This window comes from Tenrec ecaudatus, chromosome 3, assembly GCF_050624435.1.
Source record: "Tenrec ecaudatus isolate mTenEca1 chromosome 3, mTenEca1.hap1, whole genome shotgun sequence".
Lineage (NCBI taxonomy): Eukaryota > Metazoa > Chordata > Mammalia > Afrosoricida > Tenrecidae > Tenrec > Tenrec ecaudatus.
In genome coordinates, this window is record NC_134532.1 from 132,503,070 (window position 1) to 132,530,711 (window position 27,642).

A 27,642-nucleotide genomic window follows, 5' to 3' on the forward strand; every position below is an offset into this window, starting at 1 on the left:
TCCTACTTGCACTAGTAGACTTTTAAAACCTTTGGAAAATCCTCAAAGAGAGAATTTATTTTCTATTTTAGATAATTTAGGGTTTTCCAGAAAAAACGGAGGCATTTAACTCAGGCAGAAAGATCTGTTATGAACTCAATGAGAGCTTGAGGCACTTGATGAGTGGATGAATTAAAGTGAATCCATGGGGTGGGGATGGGTCGGGGAACAACATAGTTTGGGGCTCAAATATAGGAATGACTCTAAGGATAATATTGGGCCAGACTACTTGGTTCTGCTGTACAGTGGGTCACCCTGAATAGAAACAACTCCGCATCAGATTTTATTTTGCTCAGTGAGCAAACCTTTCCAATCTCTTCCAGGCAGCTCTGCTGTGATCTGACACACTTTGACCTTTGACCTGAGAGCAGCGTGGTGCTGGTCCCCAAAGCTGAAGACTACTCGCACCTCCTTTCTTGTCCACTCCTCTCTGCTAGTCCCAGGCTTTCCAGTTCTCAGTTCCCACAGGATTTAGTGTCTGTGTTTCATCAGACGTTAGTACTTAACACTCTCCGACCACACATTAGGCTCAGTCCCCAATATTGGCCCTCTAGGCATCACCATTACAAGGAGCTCTGGTGCAGGCACCCTGCTTGTGGACACGGCTGATAAACCAAAGGCTGGCAATTGAGACTCACCCTGCCAAGACTGCAGCCAAGAACACGTCCTGGCGCCATTCTCCTGTGTCACGTATGGTTGCTGTAAGTAGGATCTGCATCTGCTTAACAACAGTAATCGCAAATACACTGCCCGAAAGGGAGAGGTCATGTTCGAGGACGTCAAGCTTCAGGATGGAATGGAGCCCTTGGACTTTTCTTCAAATCTTCGAATGTCTGAAGATAGCCACTCAGCTCTGATCCTCAAGATTAGCAGGTCATAAAGGGGAAAAAATGGATGTCTGAATTGAAAAGACAAGACCTAATTCTACATTTTAAATTATTTTTGTCGAAACATTTTAGCAATTGCATTTATGCTTTTTTTCCTGTAAATTTAAGTTCATGGATATAAATTTTTTTTGGATTATTGAGTGTGCACAACTAAAATGATAACGATGCTTAGTAAACCCCTAGGATATATTTCTGAAACTTAAATTTGGAAATATTAAAATATAGCTGAATCTCTACTTGTTGAGCATTACACTACAATTATGAATATATTACTTGATTTAAGTTTAGGTGACTATTGTTTGAGAAGGAAATCAAATAGCTCACACCAGGTTTTTCTTATTTTTCTATGTGACCTTTTATTGATTTATAATTCATTTGAAGTTCATGAGGAGAAGGCTTTTGCATTAATTATATCTTTCTCACATTTCTCCCCAGTGAAATTAATTTTACCTTGTACTATAAACTGTATTCAATCTATATGCTTGTTGCTCTCTCTGTATATTAAATTTCTAAGTTTAGCATGAATTACTCGCACAGCACATTTAACAATAGAGCATTTGATTTCATAGAGAACAATTTCACCCCCTTCATGTATTCAGTGGTTGAGGCAGAAAACGTGAGGACACTGTGTCATTTCAACTCCTAGGGACAGGCCCATGTGAATAGGGATAGGCCCATGTGAAGCCAGGGGATTGAATAATTCCTGGGACCTCAGTTGGGACAAACCCATTCCCCCTGCCCACCTTGTAATATTTTCCTTTCACCAGTGAAAAGTCCCCACCTTAGAAACAGAAGTCACCAGAAAGAGCAAAGTGAACAACTATTAACACATGTGGTTTTATTCTTGCTCCACATAGAAACTCATTTTACCAGTTCTCATGTAATAATAAAAATAGTTAATACAATCTGATAAGCACTAGGTCCAGTGATTTATGTGTGCTGTTTCATGTAATCGGAACACTAACTCCTGAGGTACAGCTCATGCTAATGCCATTTTATCGGTGCGAAATCAGTGTAAACAGCTTTTTCAAGGTCCACAGCTAATAAATGAGATTGCATACAGGCCTAGCTGATGAGAGAGGTTTTCACCTTAATTACTGAACTACAAAAGTTTCTATTTGGGAAGCTCATTACAGTTCATATATCTTCAATTCAGGGAATTCCTTTTTAATCCATGGGATTTACTATGAAGCTATGCATAGAAAGGAAAACATGTTGATAATATAATGAACATTTCCTTATGTGTCTGTGACTTACAGCAATGTTGCAAAGAGAGATACATTTAACAAGACATGTATCATCTGAGCATCATCAATGCTAAATCACATATACACATTAAATAACATATAGGTCATATTTTAATCAAGAAATGTATGCAGAGTGCTAAATTAACTTGTAAGAAACCAACTGATTTCAGTAATAATAGTTCTATTGTATGCTGAACATTAAGATTTCCAAGCATTGGGGATAAAAGTGTCTTTCTTCCCAGAGCAAAATAATGGAATTACAGCACTGAGCTAGCAAGGAAGAAGCAACCAAGGTCAATAGAATGAAGGGGAGTGGGGTAACTCAGCAAGGGGCAGGGTGTGTTGGGCGCTCCTGTTGCCAGGCAAGTGAGGCTCAGTGACCTAGGGAGTGTGCCTTTCTCTGTCATTAATCTGGAAATGGTTGACATTTAGTCAGAAGAAAGGGACAAAAGGAGCAAGTTTCCTGTTCCTTTTACATTCTTATCTTTTCTTCAACATCGCCTATGACTTCTGTATTGCTGAAGCATTAGTGTCTTTCAAAGGATCTGGTTTTTTTTTTCCTCTAGAGTTAATTATTTCCTTCAGTTAATTCTCAGCACCTTTCATGAGACTATCATTATCAGGTTCTAAAAAAACAAAATCATAGAAGAATCTACAAAGAAATTTTAAGTTATATAAAGGAAGTCATTTCTAAAAACTATTTTAAAAAATGCCTGAGGATGGAAGCTAAAATGGAAGAGGGAAAACATGCCCAGTGTGCACACATTCTGTGTGTTTATTGACTTTCTGACTCATTTCAACTGTAGTTTTAAAAGATATGATCATATTTTTTTAATTCTGTGTAATCACAAATACCTTACTTCTATGAAAAGAAAATGTTGCATTGATAAAACACATACAATTTTATACATATAGAATAATATCCATTTTTGTGTTTTCATACCCAAAAAGTAAAATTAAGTTTTTCTTTTGGTGTTAGCTCTCGAGTGTAAGATAAACATAGATTTTTGTTACTTATTTAGTGTGTAAATATGCAGTTTGTGGGAATGAAAACTATACTTTGTATAATGAACTATAAATTATTGTCTCATATTTTCTTTAAGATGTTCTAAGAAAAAAATGATTTATTTTTTGCTATATAATCCCTCATTCAATCTGGACCAGCCACAAAGACAGACAGAAAGCATAGGGACTTTTTATTCTTTCGTATCCTAGTGGAGATCAGAAGAACAATGGTCAATTGTCCCAGATCTATCAGAGGATGCTCAAAAAAATGACTTTTTAATGCAAATATTCTTTTTTAAATGTCATAAATTTAAATTTAATTTCTTGTGGTTTATAAAGTGCTGACAAAATTTAGTTGGCTTACTGTGTTTGTTTTTAGTATAAAGTCTCCAAGGATCTTGATTTAAAAGTTTCTACTCTGCAAGCCGATATTATCAAAAAGAGTATAATGAAAACATTTAACAGAAAATGATTTTTATTGCAGATTCTTGTCCCAAATAAACAATTTCTATATTAGATCTCTTGATAATTTATTTATTATATGCATGAATTTGGGCTTTGGTGGCAGTGGTTACACATTGGGCTGTTTACTACCAGATATCAGCAGTTCAAAACCGCAGGCCATTCAGCAAAGACAAGGCTTTCTACTCCTGTAAAAAGTTAGTCAGTGAATAATTCAGGCACTGCGGTATGGAGTTAGCTTATATATTAGTACAATATCCCTCTCTCAACAGTGCTTTTAAAACTGAAAGAACTAGGAGACTTAGGGAATTTATAGAGGTCTAAATACAGGTATGTACATACGTAAATATACATGTTTATGATGATGGGAAAATAGATCTATATGCATATATTTAGGGGTTTAGTATTAAGGTAGCAGATGGATGTTGGGCCTCCACTCAAGTACTCCCTCTATGCAAGAACACTTTGTTCTATGGCATTCCATGATGCTCACCTTCCCAACATGATAGCTGAAGACAAATAGGTGCATAAGCAAATGTGGTGAAGAAAGCTGATGGTGCTCAGCTACCAAAAGATATAGAATCTGGGGTCTTAAAGACTTGAAGGTAACCATCTAGCTGAGAAGCAGCAAAGCCCACACGGAAGAAGCACACCAGCCTGTGTGACCATGAGGTGTCGAAGTGATCAGGTATCAGGCATCAAGGAAACAAAAAAATCATCTCATTGTGAATGAATGGGAGAACAGATTGGGGACCCAAAGCCCATCTGTAGGCAACTGGACATCGCCTGGGGAGGAGATGAGCCAGTCAGGGTGCAGTGTAGTAACAATGAAACATACAACTTTCCTTTAGTTCTTAAATGCTTCCCCTCCCTCACTATGATTCCAATTTCACTTTACAAATCCAGCTAGACTAGAAGATGTACATGGGTACAGATAGGAACTGGAAACACAGCGAATCCAGGACAGATGATCCCTTCAGGACCAGTGCTGAGAGTGGCAATACTGGGAGGGTGGAGAGAAGGAGGTGTAGAAAGGGGGAACCAATTACAAGGATCTACATATCACCTCTTCTCTGGGGGATGGACAACAGAAAGTGGGTAAAGGGAGTCATTAGACAGTGGAAGATAAGACAAAATAATAATTTATAAATTTTCAAAGGTTTATGGGGGGCAATAAAACAGGAGCTGATACCAAGGGTTCAAATAGAAAGCAAATGTTTTGAGAATGATGATGGAAACAAATGTACAAATGTGCTTGACACAATGGATGAGTTGTATAAGCCCCCAATAAAATGATTTTAAAAATTGGTAGCAGGGTCTACTCAAAGAAAATATTAATGGAAGATCTTTATGCTCCAGAGAGATGGTCAATCTGACTCTTTACTATAAATTAACAAGGAGGTTTTTAAAGGGGATAAACCAAAGCAGATAAGAAACAAAAACAAAAAGCAGAACAATTAGTTCTTCCAGCATGACCCTTCTCGATATCTCAGGAGAGGCACACAGAAGATATGGGTACTACAGCAATGTGCGGTGAAGAAATTATGTGATGCCAAGCTAGCTGAGAAAATAGTGTCTGAAGTCTCTTAAAGCTTTTAAGTCTTGTTTCTGAAAGAATAGCCATCTGAGTTAGAGGCCAACTGAGTCCACCTGGCAGAAGCACACCAATATCAATGACCAAAGAACTTTAAGTTCTGTAATCTGAAGTCAAAGGAAAGAATAACCTCAGACCATAAATTGTGAGAATCTGGTGCACACAAGGCAGCTCTTTCAGAAATTTCCATGCGTATAAGATTCTAACTCATAAGCACTATCAGACTGAGTAGAACTACACCCTAGAGTTTCTGAAGCTGCAAATCTTTTTGGAAGCTGGCTGCCTCGTTTTCCTCTTGAAGAAAAGCTAGTAGGTTCAAACTTCTTACCTGGTTAGCAGCCCAGGGCTTTGCCCACTGTGCTACCTACCAGGGCTTCTTCTTTCAATGAAAAGAAGCCTTCCTGCAGCTAGATCAAAAGATCCTGTAAATTCACATGCAAGATTTGAATTGAGTCAATGACACAAGTGTCATGGATGCAACATTGGCTTTCTTATGGTAGTCTGGGGGAGAGGAATGAGAGGGGAGCAAACGGTGCAAAATGGAATAACCAGCGGTACTTCCTAACAAAGACTAGGAAGAAAGACCTGGAAATCTGCTTCAGAAAATCAGTCAATGAACACATCAGGGGATTACAGTCATCTGCTCCAGAACCAGTCATGGAGATGGTATAGGTTCAAACAGCATTTTGCTCCGTGATGCATGAGATCTTTGTGAATCAGGGGCCAACTTGATGATCCCACCACCACCAGCAGCACCACTGCCACCATCATCACCATCATCACCACCACAGACCGTGACTGACACTGTAAAAGTTATGACTTTTGCCTCAGTACACCATCGCGTGTCATAGATTTCTATGTGTGATAGTGAAAAGCAGCAGGGGCGATCATACCACTAGGGATCAGAAAACTTTTATTCTTAAGACAAATTTTGTTGACTTGAGTAAAAGGATCATATGGAGGCACAAACACAAGCTTGGTGTAAGCTTTCTGTTTTGACAGATGATCCTGATGCCATGAGGGCACGTGGGAAAAGGTGAACTTGAATATATGCACATATTTAAAACATATGTTAGAAAATATTTGGGTATTTTTATGATCAAGGGCCCTGGTGATATAGCTGTTCAATTTATAATTAAAAAGCTGACTGTTCCAATCCACCAGTTCAAGGGAAGGAAGATGTTGCAGGCTGTCTCTGTAGATTAGAGTTTGGAAACGAAGAGCAGTTCTCCTCTGTCCACAAGGACCATTATGAGCAGGGATCTGGAGGTGTATCCTTATGACTTCACTGTAACTACCAAAAAGGACATGCTGAAGTCCCAACCCTGGTACCTGTGAATGTGACCTTTTTATGAGTGCAGTGTCTTTGAATTTAAATTTATGTCAGGTCATACTGGAATAGGACCCTATGAAAGCAAAGAGAGGCAAAGAGATAGAAAGAGGAAGAACACCCATGGTTAGAACTGCATTTGCAATTCAAGGGAAACCTGGGGCTATCAGGAATTGGGGAAGAGAAGAAAGGATACTCCACTGTAGCCTTCAGCTAGAGTAGCCTGAACAGAATACTGATTTGAACTTCTGTCCTGGAGAACTGTGAGACAACCAAGAGCTGTGATTGCAACCTGGTGTTTTAGTAATTTTTTTTGTTGCAACAGCCTTACGAAATGAATACAGATATATAGAGAAAACTCCATTTTCTCAAACCTCTGGAAAACTCCATTGTCTACGTTGATAACTGTCACCCCCCACCCCCTATCATTAAGCATTTTTGTATTGTAGCACCTCACATGTTTCTATGTTTGTGGAAGCTATCTATGCTCCATATATTTCAAATAGCAGCATGGCCTCCTAAGGCTGACAAGTTTCAGAAGAATTTCCAAATTAAAACTATGAAGAAAACTCAAGCAATGCATTTCCAGAAATAAACCAGTGTGAATCCCCTGGGGCACAGGAGAGTACTGTCTAATACAATGTTGGAAGGCAACTTCCTGAATCAGAAGGCGCTCAGAGCACACAGTGGCCCCCACATGGTGCTTGAGCATACCAAGGGTTATGAAAATGGCGCAGAGCATCAGATATTGTGTTCTGCTGTGCACAAGCTGCCATCAGTTAGAGTCAACTTGAAGGCAACGGTGTGAGACAGAGTTGACTGGAGAAACAAATCAAGTGACGTTCATGTTTGTGCAAGAAAGAACTTTATATCAAGAAGTAAATTATATATCAAGAAAGTCATCCCTGCCCAGTCCAACTCATGTCCATAAGTCCAACACCAGTCTATGAATCCCCCTTCAGGTTCACATATCCCCATGCAATGATGCAGAAGGCGGGAAGATCACAGGCTGGTGTGCGGAAAGTCATGTGGATCTGAGGTCGGTGGAAACATGGCCAGACTCCAGTAGCTCTCAGGGTGAACCGCAGCACGAAGGTCAAGGCAGAGCGGGGAGTTTCCTGGACTCTCCTTATGAGAAAGCCACACCCTGGGGGAGGCCATATCCCGCTGTGACCTGATTGGCAGGCCGAATACCACCCCTACAATTTTATATATCCTTCAGTTGACATGAAATCATGGAACTACCACAGCAATTAACATCAAATGCCTAAGGGGGCAGTTTTAGCAGAGTGATGCATTGGTTTGAGGACCCCAGTTTGGAAGAAGTGTGTCCACTAGGAACAATGCCCAGAAACTTTCCCTACCCTAGGTTAAAAGTGCTTACCTATAGCTTGTGTCCTCATGATACCTGAGTCCATCTCTGACAGTATGCCTCTAAATGAATTATGCATACCTTATGCTCACAAGACTGAGAATTTTGAAGAAAAAACAGCGGTATTCATCTGTAATGTCATTCTCCTTTTAAAAACACTTCAGGTGTCTTAATGATGAACAAGGTCTTCTGTATCTGGCGTGCTTATATTTCTCTGACATTAGCATCTACCTGACTCTTCGTTTTGCTCCATCTGTTCTATCACATGGTGGGCAGGTGCAGCCCTGTCTCAGGGCATTTGTCCTCTGAGTTTCTCTTTGTCTGATGGCTTCTGCCCCCAAATCTCATGAATCACTCCCTTACCTGCTGTAAGACACCTCTGCCAAACTCTAAAATTACCTTTAGTGAGAATGTCCTGTGTGTCCTGGTTGAGTTAGCACATCTCTCAAACCTCCTCTGTATACGTGCGCTGTCCTTACTCTCTTGCTTCTTACCGTTTATCACTAGCTAGTCTATGGGATTAGGCATTGATTTTTCTTATTGTCTCATGATGATGGAGGGAATAGATGTCAAGGTATTTTTCCTCACCACTCTACATTTTCACACCCAGAAGAGTGCCTGGTATACGGAAGACACTAAATAAATATTGTGGAATGAGTAAATAAACAAATGCGTACTGGCAGGTATAGATATCATTGTGATCTATTGACATGTTACATATTTTTAATTCCTATTTTAAAACACCCCTCTAAAGAAGAAAAAGGACATTCATTTATGACATATAGGTAAAATGTGTTATGTATGTGAATTTTAAACACCAGAACTAAAGTTTACAAAAGACTGCATTTTTTGAAAGGTCAATAGGAATGAAATATGAAAAATGGAATGAGGACTATTACATTTCTTTGCCACAGACTACTAAGTGATTTTTCAAAGGATTATTTTGCTAATTTTATGCTAATCCTAAGGTTGACTCTTTTTAACAGTTATGAAGATTTATTTTATAAGGAAATTTATCCAGTGAAAATAATGAAATTAGAAGGGCCATTAATAGTGAAATATTTCTGTTTTCAAAACCTCATAGACTGTAATATATCCTAAATAACTTTACACTAAATAAAGATTTTACGCATTACAAAAATGTTTCCCTTTTTAAAGAAAAATTCAAAATTTCACGCTGGACACTAAGATGAAAGGGAACGTCAGTGCCATTTCAATGACAAATGCCATTGCAGATATCATCTGTTTCCCAAGACACTGACTGACTGTCCAGCGAATCATAGATTCCACGTGTGACATCAGTATCAGCTGTGACCACCACCACATTAGCCAAAGGCTCACAAACTGGCAGCCAACAAATTCATTTGGAAAACTTCCAAAGACCAGGGAAGGAACGACTCAGACCCTAGTAAAACCACCCTTTTGTTTAGAAAGACTACAAAGATAGAGACAGTAATGTTGCCGAACATGGTGATACTTCCTAAATAGTCCTAAGGTGTTCTGTTGTTTGGAGATATGCGTCAGAGACATACATAGAGAGGGGTCTGTCAAGCTTGCCTTCTTTTTAGCAGGTCCTCTTGCCTTTTTAAACTATGGTTTTTATACTTTTCTGATAATGAAAACAAGATGCACATTTCTCCTAAATACCTTCCCTCATCCTGTGACCTTCAGTTGATCAACGAACAACCCCTTCCACCCCAACCAAATAAATTCAAACAATCCCAGAACAAATAAGTCCTTGAATCAGGCAGCCCTGCAACATTCCTGCACAGAGTTATTGGGTGACTATTAGTCCTCAGAGTGGTACTTCATCCTGGGCCTGCTCCTTCACAATAATAGCAATGTTCAAGTAATTTGTTCCAACATAATGACAAACCTTGCTTTAACTCACCATCACTCCCTTTCCCTCGATAGTCACCGTGTGCCTTGGTCCCCATGAACGGTTGACACTGATACTATTCTTTAGGCACAGAGATGACCTATACCAGAAATTGGAGTGACATATTTGATGGTATATTTAATTGCACTGAACATTTGGGTGTGGTACAAGGCAGTGATTCTTCTATTTTTTGCATTAAGTATACAGATATTTTATTTCTCTTTTTAAATGTCATTTGCATATTTATTAGTTATTTTTTCTTTGTGTCTATTTGTTCCCCTGCCCCTGACACTTTTGTTGAGAGTGTAAAGTTAGCACTCTGGAATACACTCCAAATTTTAGAAACTAAACTTTGTTGAGCCATCAGAGGAAATAACTTCAAGATACAAAACCTTCAAGTGAGGGAAGTGTCCTGTGTTGAGCACTGTAAACATTAAATTTTATTTGTCTTCACTAACATGGCACTCATGAGTAATCGCTGGCCTCATATATCACCGGTCTCCAAATCTGGCTTGCAGATAATGACAAGGGGAAGATGTCTGGGTGAACAAAATCAAACCCACAGCCTGGGAAAATATTCTCTCAATTAAAAACCTTGTTAAACAAATATGTCTGCCTTGTTGTTGGCATATCTAGGGGAAGAAAAATTCTTTCTAATTAATTTAGTTCATTTCTGGATATATTTTATGAAGGCAGAAATAGACTACAGCCGATTAAATTTCTAGGTTCCTGCTATTGATGAAAGATAAGAGAAGTATTTTGGGCGACAAAAAAATGTTGATGGAAATGATTTGCCCTTCACCTAAATAACAATGATCAATGAGGTTTGGCCAAGAAATGGTGAAGGGGATTCTGACATTTGTGATTTTAGTACAATTTTCTTTACCGAGATCCCATACATGCAAAGATCAAAGAAGGAACAATATAAAACATTCCTTTTGTGCTAGCAAACTATGTATGGAAATGGAATTTGGAACTTAAAAATATATGTCATACTTACCTGGCAGGGGAGATACCATGATCACGAAGGCGGTTTTCCCAGGGCGAGGCTTCTCCATTGCACTCTGGATGTGCTGACCCCCTGAGATTTCCCCAAATGTGGGAAACTCGACTGCATAATGTGTGATAGTGGGGGACTGCCTTCACGCTCTCCCCTGGGGGGGGGAAATATATATATCAAGCATACACCTGTTTCTACTGCTATCTAAATCACACCTATGAGTATCATTTTCTGCATCTATTTTATAAAATGATTAATTTTATTATAACAACGGCAACATATTTTTCTTTGATGTTGAAACATTTTGATGTGCTTTAATTTCTTGGTGAGAATTTATCTATATAGACTTTCCTTATGTGTTTCATTTGAAGTAATTTGCTTTTCAATTGGTGGCACCTGCTGTTCGGAGGCGATGTCAACTGGAAACTGGTTCCCTGCATAAGAGTGCTGTGAACACGGGGAGGCGACCCCACCCCGGACAGTTGTTGATCGTTGCTTTGCGCACATTGCTGGTGCCGGAGGTGTAAGCCATCTCTTCACATCCTCCGCTGGCCTCTGCTTTATCAAACACGGTATCCTTCGCCAGGAATGGACCTTTCCTGGTCACATTGCCAAGTGGCAGGAGACAAAGTTTCCCTTGTGAGGACCGTTCTGGCCCTACGTCCTCTAAGATAGAGGTACTATTTCTCCGCGCTATAACCCACAGGCACACACCCTTCGTTCGTCTGCCTTATACACTGTCCAGTTTCACATGCATTTGAGGCCACGGAAAAGACCAGGATTTGCATCAGGCACACCTTAGTCCTCAAAGTGGCATCTCTGCTTTTTAAAGCTTTAAACCAGCGGTTCTCCACCTGTATGCGGTGACCCCTTTTGGGGTCAAACGACCCTTTCACAGGGGTCGCCTGATTCATAACACTAACAAAATGACAGTTGTGAAGTAGCAACACAAGTAATTTTATGATCGGGGGGCCACCACAACATGAGGAACTGTACGAATGGGTCGCCTCACTAGGAAGGTTGAGGACCACGGCTTTAAGTGGATGGTTTGCAACGATTTTTCCCAATTCAGTATGCCTTAGTACACTTTCTGGCTATATAAATAAATAACATTAAAACACTATCCAGATGGCTCCCTAAGCGGGTGCTTTTGGGTATGTAAATACAGAGGTCATCCGTCTATAACAGATGGATGACTTCTGCATTCTGTTTATGAGTAGCAGTCCAATGGATTGCAGGTTATGAATTAGAATGCTTTGAGAGTACAGAACTATTACCTTTGGAAAGCTTCGGCAAGGCTGTTTTGTTCTTATGAATAATATTGGTTAATCTTGCTCTGAGATGCATCCTTATTTTGCATTTAAGAACAAGACATTGGTTTAATATCAATATTTTTCTTCTATGAAATGATTATTTTATAGGTTACTTCCTTTGAAATTTCACCTTAGTATTCATCAAACATGCTGGATAGTGATATCCATTTCCTGACTCTCCATGAAATCTATAAATCATTCCTGACACTTCTTTGCCCCAAGTAAATACCTTTTTCCTTTCAGGTTGCTTTAGATCAATAGCAATACAGAGAAAGTATCTCTCTAATCTGAATACTCGGTATTTGTGATGCACAATTAACCTATAAATTGCATGGAGATTTAAGAAGGAGGACAAGGTATTTGCCAATTTTCTCCATCAGTGATAAACCAATCCTTTTCATGTATCGTTACAAAGAAAACAGGCATTTTTTAACACTTTATGAATGTCATGAAAATAATTGAACTTCAAGTTTGCAATAGAGAGAGAGAAAATGTGTATTTTCTGTTGGGAATAGCACAGCGACAATGCTAGGCTTACTCTGTTCATTTTAGAAATCCTAATGGGAAGACGAGGCTCCAGCACATTTTCTCCTCTTCGTTGCCTTTTGTTCTAGCTCCCTGCTTTCATAAAGTCAAAGCTAAAAGCAAACAATAAATAACACTGTAAAAGCTAGCTTGGCATTGTTTGAGATTTTGTTTATGTTCTTGATTTAAAACCTAGGTTGCACTATGGTATTTCAGCTGCCTGTGTAAGACAGTTCTACGTCTAGGAAGTGGGATAGAAGGGATAGGCTCACTTCAAGGAATTGGGTCTCTGCTGCAAACGTCTTTCGTTCCTAAACATTTTCTTGATTTCGTTAATCTTTTCTTCATTTGGGCCCTGGATTGTGCCCCAGGTACTGGATTTTCCCTTTTCACAGATCCTGGTCTTGCATTCCAAAGTCCTTCCTATATTAGGAATAATCGCTAAGCTTTCATACTTCAAGCAGTTGTCAGTCTTATTCAAAAAAATCTTTCTGATGTCAGGATATCCCCCCTAGACTGTCCCAATTACAGTTGATAAACACAATGCTGCCAACACATGACGTGATGTATATGGTGCAATATTTCTGTCTAGTTCATAGAATTTGTGCTGAATGTGTGTTTTAGGTCGTAGAGCATGTGTTGATATAAATATTGCTCCAGGGAGAAAGAGAAAAGTGGGATAATATTGTGCTAGTCCAGGTTGACTAGGGAACCAAATCCAGAGACACTCACATATGCATAAGAAAGAACTTTATGAAACAAAAAAAGAGTGTTATATCAAAGAGTCATTGTGTATTAAGAAAACATTGCAGCACAATCCATAGCAAGTCCATAAGTTCGATATTAGCCCATACGTCCTACACTAGTCCATAAATTCCTCTTCAGACTCATGCAGCACTTGCAATGATGCTGAATTCAGGAAGATCACAGGTCAGTGAGTGAGAAGTCTTGTGTATCCAGTGTTGGTGGAAGCATTTTAGCACTGGCTGCGTCGCCACATGGCTCCTCCAGCCCTCTGAGTGTGGCTCCTCAACAGCAGGAGAGTGAGGAAATTTCCAGAATCCTCATGAGAAGGCCATGCCCCAAAGAAGGTGTCACCTGATTGATAGGATAGACTCCACCCCTTTACTCTTAATACCCTCAAGTTGACACAAGATTATGTAACTGTCACAAGTATTAACAATATAAAGGTTAGTTTCTTTTTATTCCAAGGGTTCATGTGATCTTTAAAATTTGTAAATAATTTTATATATTTCCATGAACTTGAGGGAATATGATTTCAGTACACCCATAGCAGTCTATGAATTTTCTATTACTCCCTTTCCCTGAAATGATCTGTTGATATTTCTTTTTCTTACATAAGACTTCAAGTTTAGATATTATGTCTATTATATCCTTATATTACTAATGCTTAGCACTTATATGTGTGCTATATATATATTAAATTTTATAAACAAATTCCCTCTCTCTCTATCTATCTATCTATCTATATATATATACCAATTCACTTCCATGGAGTCAATTCCAACTCATTGGTACACTAAAGGAGAACATAGAAGTACCCCGGTGGGTTTCCGTGGCTCATTTTTCTCTCCTAAGAGCTGTTAACAGGTTTAAACTGCTGACCTTGGAATTAGCAGTTCAATTCCTGACTTAATAAACCATAAGGCTCTAATGCTTGGTACACAATAATTCTTGGCTAATCTGTATCATTTAACAGTACATGGTTGTCGTCCAGTGCCCTGGAGTCAACTCTTGACTCACAACAAGTTTATGTAGAGTAGAAGGGAACATTGCCTGGTCCTGTGCCATGCTTACAATGATCATCCAATGTTGCAGCCACTGTCAACCCATCATTGATGGTTTTCCTCTGTTTCGCTGACCCTCTATGTCACCAAGCAGGATGTCCTTCTCCAGTGACAAAGTACTTAGGACGGTCTGGCCATCCTCTCTTCTAAGGAGCATTCCACTGTACTTCCCCCAAGATAGATGGGTTTGTTATTCTGGAATCCCCGTTCTTCCCAGTGTGCACGTAGTTTAGGACGATTCGCATAATTGAATGCCATTGTATAATCAATAAAACACACACAAACATTCCTGGTATTCTCAGTCTGAATTCAAGTTGCAACTGACATTAGCAATGAAATTCCTAACTCCATATTCTTTCCTGAATCCAGCTTGAATTTCTAGCAGCTCTCTTTCTGCCAGTTAACTGCTATAACTATTCGTTAGTTACTTCAGTAAATTTTACTTTATTGTGATATGAATGATATTGCTGGAAAACGTATGCATTCTTTTGGCTCACCTGTACTTGAAATGGACAGAAATATGGTTCTCTTCCTTTCAATTGGCCAGCTAGCTTTTTGTCAGATGTCTTGGACTAAACTAACAGGTGCTCCCAGCACAGTTTCAGGTTCAAATACCAATTTGCTTGGTATTCTGTCAATTCACAGAGACTTGTTTTTCACTAATGCCTTCAATGCAGCTTCGATATCTTCCTTCAATTCAATTGGATCTTGATCATATGCTACCATTTAAAATGGTTTAATTATGAATCAGTATTTTTGTTACAGTGTCCCTGTGTGAGTGACATTCATAATTTATTATATGATGTATTATTATTCTGGACTCCTTGCCTGTGGAGGCTCAATTTGGAGGGGGTCCTTACTATACTGCTAGGCAGGATCCAGGTGGATTAAGACCGAGAAGGTCAAGTCCTCGTTTGGTAGTGGTTATGTATTGGGCTGCTAATCACAAGGTCAGTAGGTGAAAACCTCCAGTGGATCCATGGGAGAAAGATGATGTTTACTACTCCTGTAAAGAGTTGTAGTGTTTGAAGCCCCAAGGGGCAATTCTACCCTGCCCTCTAGGGTCGCTATGAGTCGGCATCAACTGGAGGGCAGTCATTTCTTTTTATTTTTTTGAGTTATCAGAAGGTGTGAATCAAAGTCATACCTTTGTTCCCTTAAAGCCTCTTTATCCTAGAGGATGTGATTGAGGTACCCTCTTTCATTCCCTTGGGGGTATAGTCTGCCAACATCTCCATCAACCCTTTCCCTTGTTTCTTGGCTGAGTTTGATTGAAGAAAGGATACCTGCTTTCACTTAAGGATACTTTGGATGCTGGATTTGGATCCTGTGTATGGCTCGCCTCTGCCTGACCATCAGATTTGGGATTTAATGGCACCCACGGACACGCAAGATGTATCTGTAAAGTTCCTTGAGTTTCTGTGAGAGGTTGCAGCAAAGTGCAAAGTCCGGGGAAGCGGGAGACTGTACCCGAGAGAGGAGTGGGGGTGGGCAGGTGGGGAAATGGAGCAGAATAACATTTTAGAGCAGTTGGACATTTGGGACATTTATCATCTCCAGTTCCTTGGGACAAGTCTGGTATCAATTCTTCTAAAAGAAATGATTACCAATGAGGTATTCTTTCCAAAGCAGTTTGCTGTTTTCTGTATCATCCCGTATGTTGTCATACAACTGTCCCACATTACAACTCGAGGTTTGAAGTTTTCCTTCCTGGCTTTAGCTTGACATATGCGGAGTGCGTTCTTCCTCTTCTGCTTTCTCTCTCGAGGGCTTTACACATTTCTTTGCAAAGCTTTCTCTTCTCCAGCTACCTTTTGAAATACTCTGGCCAGGTCTTATATTTCCTTATTTCTTCAATTTTCTCTCACTTCTCCGTGTTCAAGAACAAATCCCAGAGTCTCTTTGGGCATCCACGTTGGTCTTTTTTTCCTTTGTTTTATTTTACTCAGTCATTTGCTTTGTTCTTATACCACGTTCTTGATGTCGTCCAACAGCAGGTCTGCTCTGTGGTCATTCATGTTCAGTGCCTTCATGATACAGTCTCTAAATTCAGGTGGAATATGTTAAGATCATTTTGGGATCTTGTGGGTTTATTTTAATTTTCTTCATTTTCAACCTGAGTTTGCATATAAGCAAACGAGGATCCATTCCAATGCTTCCACTGGTCTTATTTTGGATGATTTCCCTCACCTCTTCCCACAGATGTGACCATTCTGATTCCTGTGTGTGCTAGCTGCTGATGACCATTTTAGTCACTACTTACGTTGTTGGCAAAGGCAACTGTAATGAAAACGTCATTGGTCTTGCAAAATCCTTTCCTGTAATCTCTTGCTCCATTTCTTTTCCTCGGGCCATCCTCTTTATTTTCAACTTTTGAGTTTCAATCACTAATAATTTTCTATGCATCCTGATTACACTTTTGGTCAATTTCAGATTAAATATGTTGGTGGCATTCTTAAATTTCTTCATTATTGACTTTAGAGTTTTGTGCATAAATTTGATTCAGAGTTATATTAACTTGACATCCTTGTAGGAGTAAGAAAAGTATCCTATCTCAACCAACATTGTGCTTCACTACAGATCTCAAAATGCTCTAATTTCATAACAAAGTAATACTTTATGATTCCACAGTTTCATGCATTTCACATGCATTAATTAGAACTTTAAAATAACTCTGAAAGTTAGATATTTGTATTTTCAATTTACAAATAAAAAATAAGTCTGAAGAGGTTCCCCACCTTGAAGGTGAAAATATATCTCAGAGATGACAAAAATTCTTATTCATACCTCTTAATATGAGTCTGCTATGTTCAGTAATGTCACAGCCGTCTCCATGAAAACATTTGAATAATATTGTTGGAAGGGAACACACCATCTACAGTCCTCAAGTTTCATTACATGTTGAGGAAACTAAATTTGCCTAGTAATAAAAATATGATTCATCTAATCGGTCAATGTGGGGGGTGGGGAGTGGGGAGAAATCTGAGCATAAGTTCCCCTCTGCCCTGTCCTTATGTTATGAATTTTATCCCAAACTGCGCGATAGCTTTTGTTGATTTTAGTTATCTAGTCTGTTCTGAGCCATGACAACTCTCTATATGCAAAGCAGAATGGTTTCAGGGGGATTTCACAGTTGGGACCTTTCATAAACAGTTTCGATCTCGTTAAGGTGGGTGTTAGAAAGCTCATCTCTCTCTTCAACCTAGAATTAAACGAATGCAGGAATAGAACTCATACTTAGTTTGCCTCCTGCCATGGACTTTCATTACAGTTTTGTTCAGATTCCACACACATTTTTATTGAATGCAGTTGCTCGGGACTGTAAAGTCAGTTCCAATTCACTGTGAACCGAAGCACAGCAGAATGCACACAGTCCTGCTCAGCCTCCCAGTCGGGCGCTCGGCCCCTTATTGCAGTCACCGTGTCAATACATTCTGTCTGCCGAGGGCCTTTCTCTTTTACTGCCCCTATAAAAAGTAGTATGTCCTTCTCCAGAGACTGGATGCCCCTGATAGCATCTCCAAAGTGCCTGAGGCAAAGTCTCACCAACCTAGCTTGTCAGGAGCATTCTGGCTGTACTTTTCTAAAGACAGAGTAGTTTGTTCTTCCGGCAGTACATGGTACTTTCAATATTTTTCTCCAACACCCTAATTCAAATTCATTGATGTTTCCTCTGCCTTTCTTATTCAAGGTCCAACTTTCTTTTTCTTTTTCTCCCCAACGTTCATATGCATATGAGGCCATTGAAAATGCCAGACATATCTTAGCCCTCAAAGTAACACCCTTGCTTTTCAATTTTACAAACAGGTCTTATACAGATTTACCCAATGCAATGTGTCTGTTGATCTCTGGGCTACTGCTTTTATAAGCATTGCTTATAAAATTCAAGTCAGATGAAATCCTTGAAAATGTAAATCTTTTATCCATTTATCCTGATGTTACCTATCGGCCTAGTTGTGAGGAATTTAATTTTATTTATATTAAGTTGTAAACCATATTGAAGGCTTCAATACTTGATCTTCATTAGTAAGTGCAAGCCTTCCTCACTTTCAGCAAGTAAATTTGTGTCATCTGCATATCGTCAGTCTTTCCCCATCTGAATGCCATATTTTTCTTCATGTACCACAGAGTCTTTTATTATGTCTCTATATTGATCAAATAGCTTGGTGAAGATACTGCCTGGAAGCATACCTTTCCTGACTTTAAGCCTTCTTCTTCTGTTCTTCAAACTGCCTTTTAATCAATGTACAGGGTCCATATGAGCACAATGAAATGTTATTGAATTCTCATTCTTCTTAAGGCTGTCTACAGTTTGTTGTGATCTTTGAATGAGGCACTCTCATTCAAAATGTCCAGTTCATTTCTACTCACGATTGCCAATGTCAGGTCATTTCCACTTGATGAAGATATTAATCTTTAAGTGTCGAATTCCTTAGCCTAATCAATAAAACACAAATGAACATCTTTCTGATAGTCTCTGCTTTCAGCCAAGATCTGCATGATGTCAGCAATTCTATACCTTTTTCTACATCCTCTTCTGAATCCAGCCTGAACTCCTGCCAGTTGCCTGGTAATATACTCCTGCAACCATTGTTGGAGGATCTTCAGGAAAACATTACTGGTATGAGATATCAATGATATTTATTTTTTCTCTAATGTTCACATTCTGTTTGGTAACCTATCTTAGGGATCGGTACAAATAGAGATCATTTCCAATCAGTTGATCAGGTAATTTACTTCCACATTTCTTGGCTTATACTAGTGTGTGTTAATAGTGCTTCATTTTACTGAAACATTTTTATTGGTATCCCATCAATTCACGTAGCCTTGTTTTGTCTGAAGCGTCCAGAGCCGCTTAGACTCCCTCAGATCATATACTACCTCTTGAAATTATTGAATGTCGCCTTTTTTGGTGCAGAAACTGTGTCTTCTTTCCATCTTCTGTCGATGCCTTCTGCACCATTCAATATTGTGCCGGAGAATCTTGCAATATTGCCACTTGAGGCTTGAATTTTTACTTTAGTTTTTTTTTCAATTTAAAAGATGCTTTTAAGATACTTTTGGCTTTCTAATTCTAGGTTTTTGCATCTTTCACTATAATACTTTATTTGTCTTCTAGAGGAGCCCTTTGGAATGCTCTCTTCAGCTCTTTTACCTCCTCTTTCCATGCATTTGCCTTGGCTAATCTGAGATTTAGAGAAAGTTTAGTCTCTTCTGGCATCTGCTTTGATCTTCCTGTCCTGTCTTATAAATGATCTTTTCTTGACGGATGATGTTCTTGATCATCCCACAACTCATCCAGTCTTCTTTATTGTTCAGTCTACCATTACTGTCTTGAAATCCAGGTGGGATGGACTCAAGGTCATCTTTTGGCTCTCATGGGATGTTTTAGTTTGCTTTAGCTTCAACCTGAACTTACACGAGCAATCGATGATCCATTCCACATTTGGACCCTACCTTAATTTTGCTGATGATATTGAATTTCTTCATTGTCTCTTCCCACAGATGAAGGAAATTTGATTTCTGTGTGTCCAGCCTAGAGAAGTTCGTGTATATATATAGTATATAGTTGGCATTTGTGCTGGTGGAAAAAAAAAGACTTTGTGATGAAGAAGTCATTGGTATTGTAAAATTCTATCAAGCAATCTCTTGTTTTGTTTCTATCACCAAGACCATATTTTCCAAATACTGTGCCTTCCTCTTTGTTTCCAACTTTTTCACTCCAATTGTCAATAATAAGCAATGCATCTCCACTGCATGTTTGAGACTGAAGATGTTGGTAAGATTCATCCATTTCTTCATCTCTACTTTTAATGGCAGATGCATAAATGTAAATAATTGTTGTATTGACTGGATTCCCTTGTATTTGTATATTAATCTATCACAGACAGCATTGTTGTTCAAGATAGATTTTGAAATGTACATTTTGAATATGAACATGATGCCATTCCTCTGAAGCTTATCAATCCAGGCATAGTAAACCCGAGACACTCATTCAAAATGGCCAGTTCATTTCTACTCATGATTGCCAATGTCAGGTCATTTCCACTTAATGAGGATATTAATCTTAATGTGGACTTTTTATTTTTTGGACAACTTCCAATTTTCCTAGATTCATATCTCATACATTCTATGTGCCAATGATTAATAGATATTTGCAGCTGTTTTCATTATAGTCATGTCCCATCAACCATATTAAGGTTCTGAAGGCTGTACTCCACCTGAGTAATTATGGCTGTGCTGGCCCTAGATCCACGTTGTTGGCAGTTCAAAACCACCAGTAGCTCTGTGGGAGAAAGACGGAGCTTTCTATTCCTGTAAACAGGCACAGTCTAGGAAACCCACCAGGGGTCGACAAGAGTCGGCATTGACCCTGTGGCATGAGGATCTGGGGGTTCGTTTGTTTGTTATTTTTGGGGGGGAGTTGAATGAGTACTTTGAGTTTATAGTATCTAACAATGCTCTACTGCGATCCATACGATGTCGGGTGGATATTTCCTCTAAACTGGCCAGCCTAGTCTCCTTCACAGTCTATTCTTAGTCTTGAAGCTCTCCTGAGACTTGTTCACATTGGGTGACTCTGTTGGTATTTGAAATACAATTGCCATAGCTTCCTGCATCACAGCAACACAGGAGCCACTGCAGTATGATAAACACACAGAGAGGAATTACTTACTTATTAGCTTCCCCCTCAAAGGTCCCAATGACAATGAAAAAACCAAACTCCCTGCCGTGGAGTCCATGCCTCTCCTAGAGGAGAAGGGGAGAAATATGGCTACTGTAAGTCTTCCCAGGAGTAGAAACACCATGTTGCTTCCTGAGAAGAGGCTAGTGGTTTCCAACTTCTGAGCTTGCTGATGGCATCCCAACTCGGAACCACTGCACCACCAGGGATTAAGAATGTATAGCATTCAATTCACTGCCATAGACATTAAAGGGATTATCAAATCAAGGTCCACTAGTCTTTATTTATTCTGATTGGACTTAGAGGGACAGGGCATCTCACTTACACCATAGCATATCTGGCCATGAAAGTTACAATGAAGATAGTGTACTTTTATGCCATCAATGTGCTACAGGTTCAGATCTTTAATGCTCAACATATCTAATGTAATTTTTTTAAACTTAAAAAATAAAAATAAATTTCTTCTAGTATATATTTATGATATGACATGAGAAGTTTGGTTAAATTTAGCTCTTTTTTGTTGCAGAATAGTGTAAGGCATAGCTCTAAGGCCTCTGTAATTAAATCTTTTTATCTGAGCAGGAGATTTCTTAATGTAATCCTTTTCTTAAAGCAGGTACATTTGAAGTATAAAAATTAGTCACAGGATTAGTTATCAAAATCTATCAAATATTGCTGATATAAATCTTACCAATTATTTGCTAAGAATGTAAAAATGAGCATTTCAATTTATGTTATGTACCACATATCTTTTGTTGTTATATCAGTACAAAAATTCTGTATATTCTAGTACAATATATTTAATCCTGAACTTATGGTTTACAAAATTTTTTAGCACCAAGTCATCTGTTTAATACACTTATTATAAAACAATAATAGGGGTTAATTTGGAACACTAAAAATTGAAAAAACCTTACTATTTACTTAAAACACCTTAACATTTAGCATAGATGACAATACACTCAAATAAATATTTCTAAAAATCAATATGGAATCAAAATATTTTTTCTTACTTCAGTTTGAAGTCCACTGTAGAGTTGGATTCTATAGAAGACAATAGCTTTCAACACACAGAGTTTCTAAATCAGAATTTCATACATTCTACATAAAGATTACCAAGAGTAACAAATAGATTTTGGTAAGGAATAATTGTAAATACATCTCAAACTTTTTCACCAGGTATTTGAGAAGTTAATGTTTGGGAGGGGGGAAAACATAGTTTTAAAAATACTGCTCTAAATTATCAACTTAGAGTGAGAAATATTGGTACTGACATGTATAGTTTTGATTAGAAATTGAGAGATAAAATTGGATCACATCCTTGTGAAATTACAGGAGTGACATCATTAGAACTGCTCTAACTATATGGAGTACAAGGGAAAGCAAGGACAATATGGGCCTGAGCCCCTATGGGGTGGAAATCAGACATGCACGCGCAATACAGTTCTTCCACCAATTCTGACAGAGCCGTCTTTCCAACAGCACTCCCTATTTCTCTTCTGAGTAGGATAAGCCTTTGTAATGGCCACAGAGAATTAGCAATCAACATCTACAAATGAGTGGTTTATTAAGGAAGTATGGTACTTATACAATCATTTGTCAATTTGAGAGGATTAAGAGTAAAGGGGTGGAGTCTAGCTTGTCAATCAGGTGACAGCCAATGAGGCCTCTGTGTGGGCATGGCCTTCTCCTGAGGATTCTGGGAACTCCAATATTCCTCCTTGGAGGTGGGAGATGCTCTCTCTCGCTCTCTCAGTTTACTCCCTGAGAGACAATCTACTGACAAGACACATGGCCCTACACGCTGATATAGTCTGTGTCCTGGGAGCTCGAGGAGCCACGTGGAGACCCCTGCCAGCTTTGAGATGTTTCTACTGCCACTGGATCCACAAGTCTTTGCACTCACTGGCCTGTGATCTTCCTGCATTCAACATCAATGCATGTGTTTCATGAGTCTGAAGAGGACTTTATAGATTGGTATTAGAAATATGGGCTAATAGCGGACTTATGGACTTGATCTGGATCTGGACTGGACTGGGATGCTTTCTCAATATCCAATTGCTCTTGAATATAAAGCTCTTTCTTGTACACATATGAGTGCCCATTTATTTCTCCAGTCTACCCGGACTAATACAGGAAGCAACAATGTGCAAGTAGGAATCTGTATCGACAGGATATAAGGCAGCATCAGGACAAGGAAGCATTTAGGCAGCCCCTTCTTTCAGTAGAGGATAGCTCTCTCATTTTCTCCCCTTTGAGTGGACTTCTTCTTGGTCCCTTGAGAATAGGCCTACTCTTGGCTTCTTTAGGACTCCTGTATCTACTGCCCCAGAAATGTTCCTTCCAGTATATATATATGAAACTCATGATCAGTTTCAAGGTGTGGCCCACAGACTAATCAATCCCATTTCTGTGAGCCACAAATACTTCATTTGCATAGTTAATAGTCCCTTTATTTGCAAAGAATATTGGCCAATTCCTATTGCATACATACCAATCATAGATTAGGGCCAGCACATACCAGAAGTATCATACCACAGCTGTTTCACAGTGCTGGAGCCCCTTGCCGTGGGTCAAAGCTGTCTGACAGGAGATGATTCTATGATGGGTGATTGACAACCATCAGGAGAAGACATTGAGCCTGTGACTGCAATGTGGGCATAGAAAGGAATATGTTTAGTAGGTGAGTGAACTACTTGGGTAGCTCTTGGTTCATAAGAGAGTCAGTTGTATTGGTTTAACTACCAGAAGAGCCTCTTTTAGGTCTTTTTGATGATAAGTTACCTCTTCCAACTCCTAATTCACAGGAGAGAATTATTTTCACTGATTAGAGTTTATTTGTCATGTAAGCACACTACTTAGAAAATTAATACTAGTACTTCCTTAGATTCTAAATTGGTGGCGCAACACACATTCAAAATCGTCTTTTCCTGTGTTCTGGAGGTCAATCGTCTCTTGTTATAATTATATGTTTACTATTATTAGCTACCACTTAGACTCCAAGTTCTATTAGATCTATGGTATCTGTAATCTTGAAAATACTTTTGTTGTATAAGCATCAGCAATCACTTAGCTCTTGTGCACATTAAGTACAAATAGATCATATGCTTTGCCCATAATCACCCAACTTGTATGTAAGTAGATAAACTAATCTGAAATTGACATGACAACCTATACAAAATTCCTGGAGTTGTTTTTTTCTGTTTCTTTGCAAATAACATTCTGTATTAGCTATGAATAAACATAAAATAATGCAAAAATTATATGATTTTCTTAGCTTCACCAGACCAATAGTTCTGAGGTAGCAGGGCAAGTAGTGAGAGGAAAACTCAAATGATGGAAAGAGCTAGAACAAAGAACTTTCGCTACAACATGATTAGAGAACTTCCTGGGATTTATATTACTATTAAGTGATGCATCCTGAATCCCATACTTTTTTGTTTCATGGGATAGATAGACCAGACCAAGTAAACCTTGTCATTTGAAAAAAAAATCATTTTATTGGGGGATTGTACAACTATTATCGCAATCCATACATCCATTCATTGTGTGAAGCACATTTGTACATTTGTTGGATCATCATTCTCAAAACATTTGCTTTCTTCTTAAGCCCTTGATATCACCTTCTCATTTGTCCCCCTCCCTCCCCATTCCGCCTCCCTCCTGGACCCTTGATAATTTATAAATTATTATCGTCATTTTAATGATTCTCAAATGAGCACCTATAAAAAGCAGCTATGGCAACATCATTTGAGAATGGTCAGAATGCAAATCACGGCCCACCCAAGCACTGCTGGATCCGAGAGTATCTTGAGAACCGGAAACGGAGGCTTGAACAAAACCTTTCAGGTGATTGCACCACGGACCCAAGAAGACGACTGCCTCAGTGGAATCCGTTCAAGAAGAGAGCTAGGTAGCAGGAGAGGGTGGCCTTGTAGGTTTCTTATGGACAACGTGGCAGACTGTCCATCAACTCCTCAAGCCCTTTCTTTCCTCAGAGCCTAGCCTTTCATCATTTCCACTGCCACCACCACCCAAAAGAAAGGCAAAGATGTTTACCTAGCTCCTGTTTGAAAACAAAGGGTGAACGAGGACGCGAGGCGGTCATTTTGATCATGCGGTGACAGCGTAGCCACAGTGCAAACAGCCATCGGTGAACAGGCACAAAGCAGAGCTCATCCTGGCTAGTCTGGGACCACGTTTCCTTTAAACTAAGTGTTATCATAATTAGGATAGAAAGGGAGAATCAATGACTGGAAAACTGAAATTTTTTATCTAAAGAGATAAACATTATATAAAGAGATTGGTAATTTTTTTACATCAAATTGTGTTTACATTAATTTACAATAAAGAGATTTCCCCTCCACTTTGAAATGAATGAAGGCTTTTAAGTTTAGACAAGTGAGAAGACAAAATAAAGGGACTATCTTTTGCCTTTGATCCCAGTGTCATTTGAACAAATTTGTGACACCACTCGATGAATTTAAGCAAATAACGTTTTAATAAATTAGTGGAAAGAAAGGAGGTGTAATGTTCAAGTTAATGGCCATTTCACCATCATTGTCTGTGTAAGATTAAAACATGAGTTAAGTTTATCATGAACTATCTGATAAACACTAAAATGTTAAAAAAGCAACTAATGAATGAAAAACAAACATACTGTCATCTACTTGATTTTAACCCATAGCAACACAGTACAGGGTTTCCTAGACTGGAACTCTATGGGAGCAGACAGCCTCATCTTTCTCTCAGGGCGAGCCATGTGTTGAAAAGCCCCCCTTGCATTTAGCAACCAGTGCTTAACCCATTGCAGTACCAGAGCTCCTTAAAATCTTGTAAGTGATGAAAAGAAATCAATTCTTTTACTCTGTGGTAGAAAAGTACATATTAAAATACAGACAAGGATAGAGACTGAATCCATCAAGAAAATTTATTTAAAATTTTAAATAGTCAAATATTGCTCACTGAAGATAAGTACTTAACAAAGAGATGAAGATATGCTTAACATACTTGGTTAGGACCGTAAAGCATTCTTTGTTACTGTGATGGTATGTGCATATAAATACATTCTCAGCATGGAGGACCATCTGGTTGAGTAACATATTTATACATATATTATATACACACATCAGATGCATATCAATGTAAAGGGTGATGCATCTTTAAATGTGTATAATGAATGATAAAATGCATGCAGGTTCTACACAGAGTTAAGCAAACCCAAGAGTGTTGAAAAACAGAAATTTTAGGGAAACACCACAGAAAGTATTATGGGAATGTAGTGAGTAGGTGCCAACATGCAAACTGTCAGGGTTTTCCCATTGTCCAAATAACACTCAGCTCTTTTTGAACCAGCATGGAGAATTTGTCTTTACATGTCAGCATGTTTGGGTTGGAGCTGGAGGCATACGGAACATGCTTCATACAGATTGATCACCCTTTACTTTCGAGCCCCCTCTTTCACTTCAAATCAATTTGCTACATTTTTATCAGCTTGGATGGATTTATAATGCATTTCTAATTGCATTTGTGATGTAACGGGTTGGAGAAATTCTGATAACGAGACAATTATGCTATCTAAAAGAGACAATAAAATTATATGTTGCTAATAAGAACCGGATTTTGCTTGTACAATTTTGTCCTGCTGCAATCGCACAGTGAGCCCCTTTGAGCTACACATGTACCTCCTGTTAGCACTAATTGCAGTTTCCACTATGCAGGCACATCAAAGGCAAGGAAGCAGGTCTTCTTTGTGCTGTGGGTTTGCTAACCCTTTTTATATTGTATAATGAGATCCAATTTGACTTTCCCATTTTAGGTACTGGGTGATCTTATTGCAATACTTAAGTGGTCCCAGTTTTCCTCGATACTCTGGGAATATTCAGGTAGCTATGTTAATATGTAAACATGTAATGATATGTTTTATATGTTGTTTGTGTTACACACATAAACAGAAACCCTTTTCGATCATTAGGAATATTATAGCTAAAACCATCATCTATAAATTGATATCTATATATGAATTAAAAAACTTTTTAGAAATTAGTCCATGAATCTGCAGTCTTATGAAATTAATCTTTCCTAGTTTGAAATGCAAATTAGCGATTTATGCTTCACATGCAGAGAGGACTGTACTGAGGGCACCTGGTTCTGCTGTGGTCTCTGCTCTAACCATTTTTGAAAAACATCAGGTTTTATAAATATAAAAATATCTAGCTCAGAAGCAACAAAGCCCACATGGAAGAACACACCAGCCTGTGTGATCACGTGGTCCCAAAGGGATAAGTTTCCAGGCATCAAAGAACAAAAAATCATCATTGGCTGCACACCTCCATGATACGATCGCCGAAGACAAACGGGTGTATAAGCAAATGTGGCGAAGAAAGCTGATGGTGCCCTGCTATCAAAAGAGATAGTGTCTGTCTGGGGTCTTAAAGGCTTGTAGGTGAACAAGCAGCCATCTAGCTCAGAAGCAATAAAGCCCACATGGAAGAAG

At 38.8% G+C, this 27,642-nt stretch overlaps 2 non-coding genes across 2 annotated transcripts; one reads left to right on the plus strand and one right to left on the minus strand.

The window, feature by feature from the left end:
• Window positions 1-3,307: 3,307 nt before the first annotated feature.
• Window positions 3,308-3,440, minus strand: LOC142444104 (small nucleolar RNA SNORA31). Its single transcript, XR_012783773.1, has one exon. It is a non-coding gene; the product is annotated as a small nucleolar RNA SNORA31 (small nucleolar RNA).
• A 7,367-nt stretch (window positions 3,441-10,807) lies between these two features.
• LOC142443796 (U1 spliceosomal RNA) lies at window positions 10,808-10,972 on the plus strand. Its single transcript, XR_012783547.1, has one exon. It is a non-coding gene; the product is annotated as a U1 spliceosomal RNA (small nuclear RNA).
• Window positions 10,973-27,642: the final 16,670 nt, after the last annotated feature.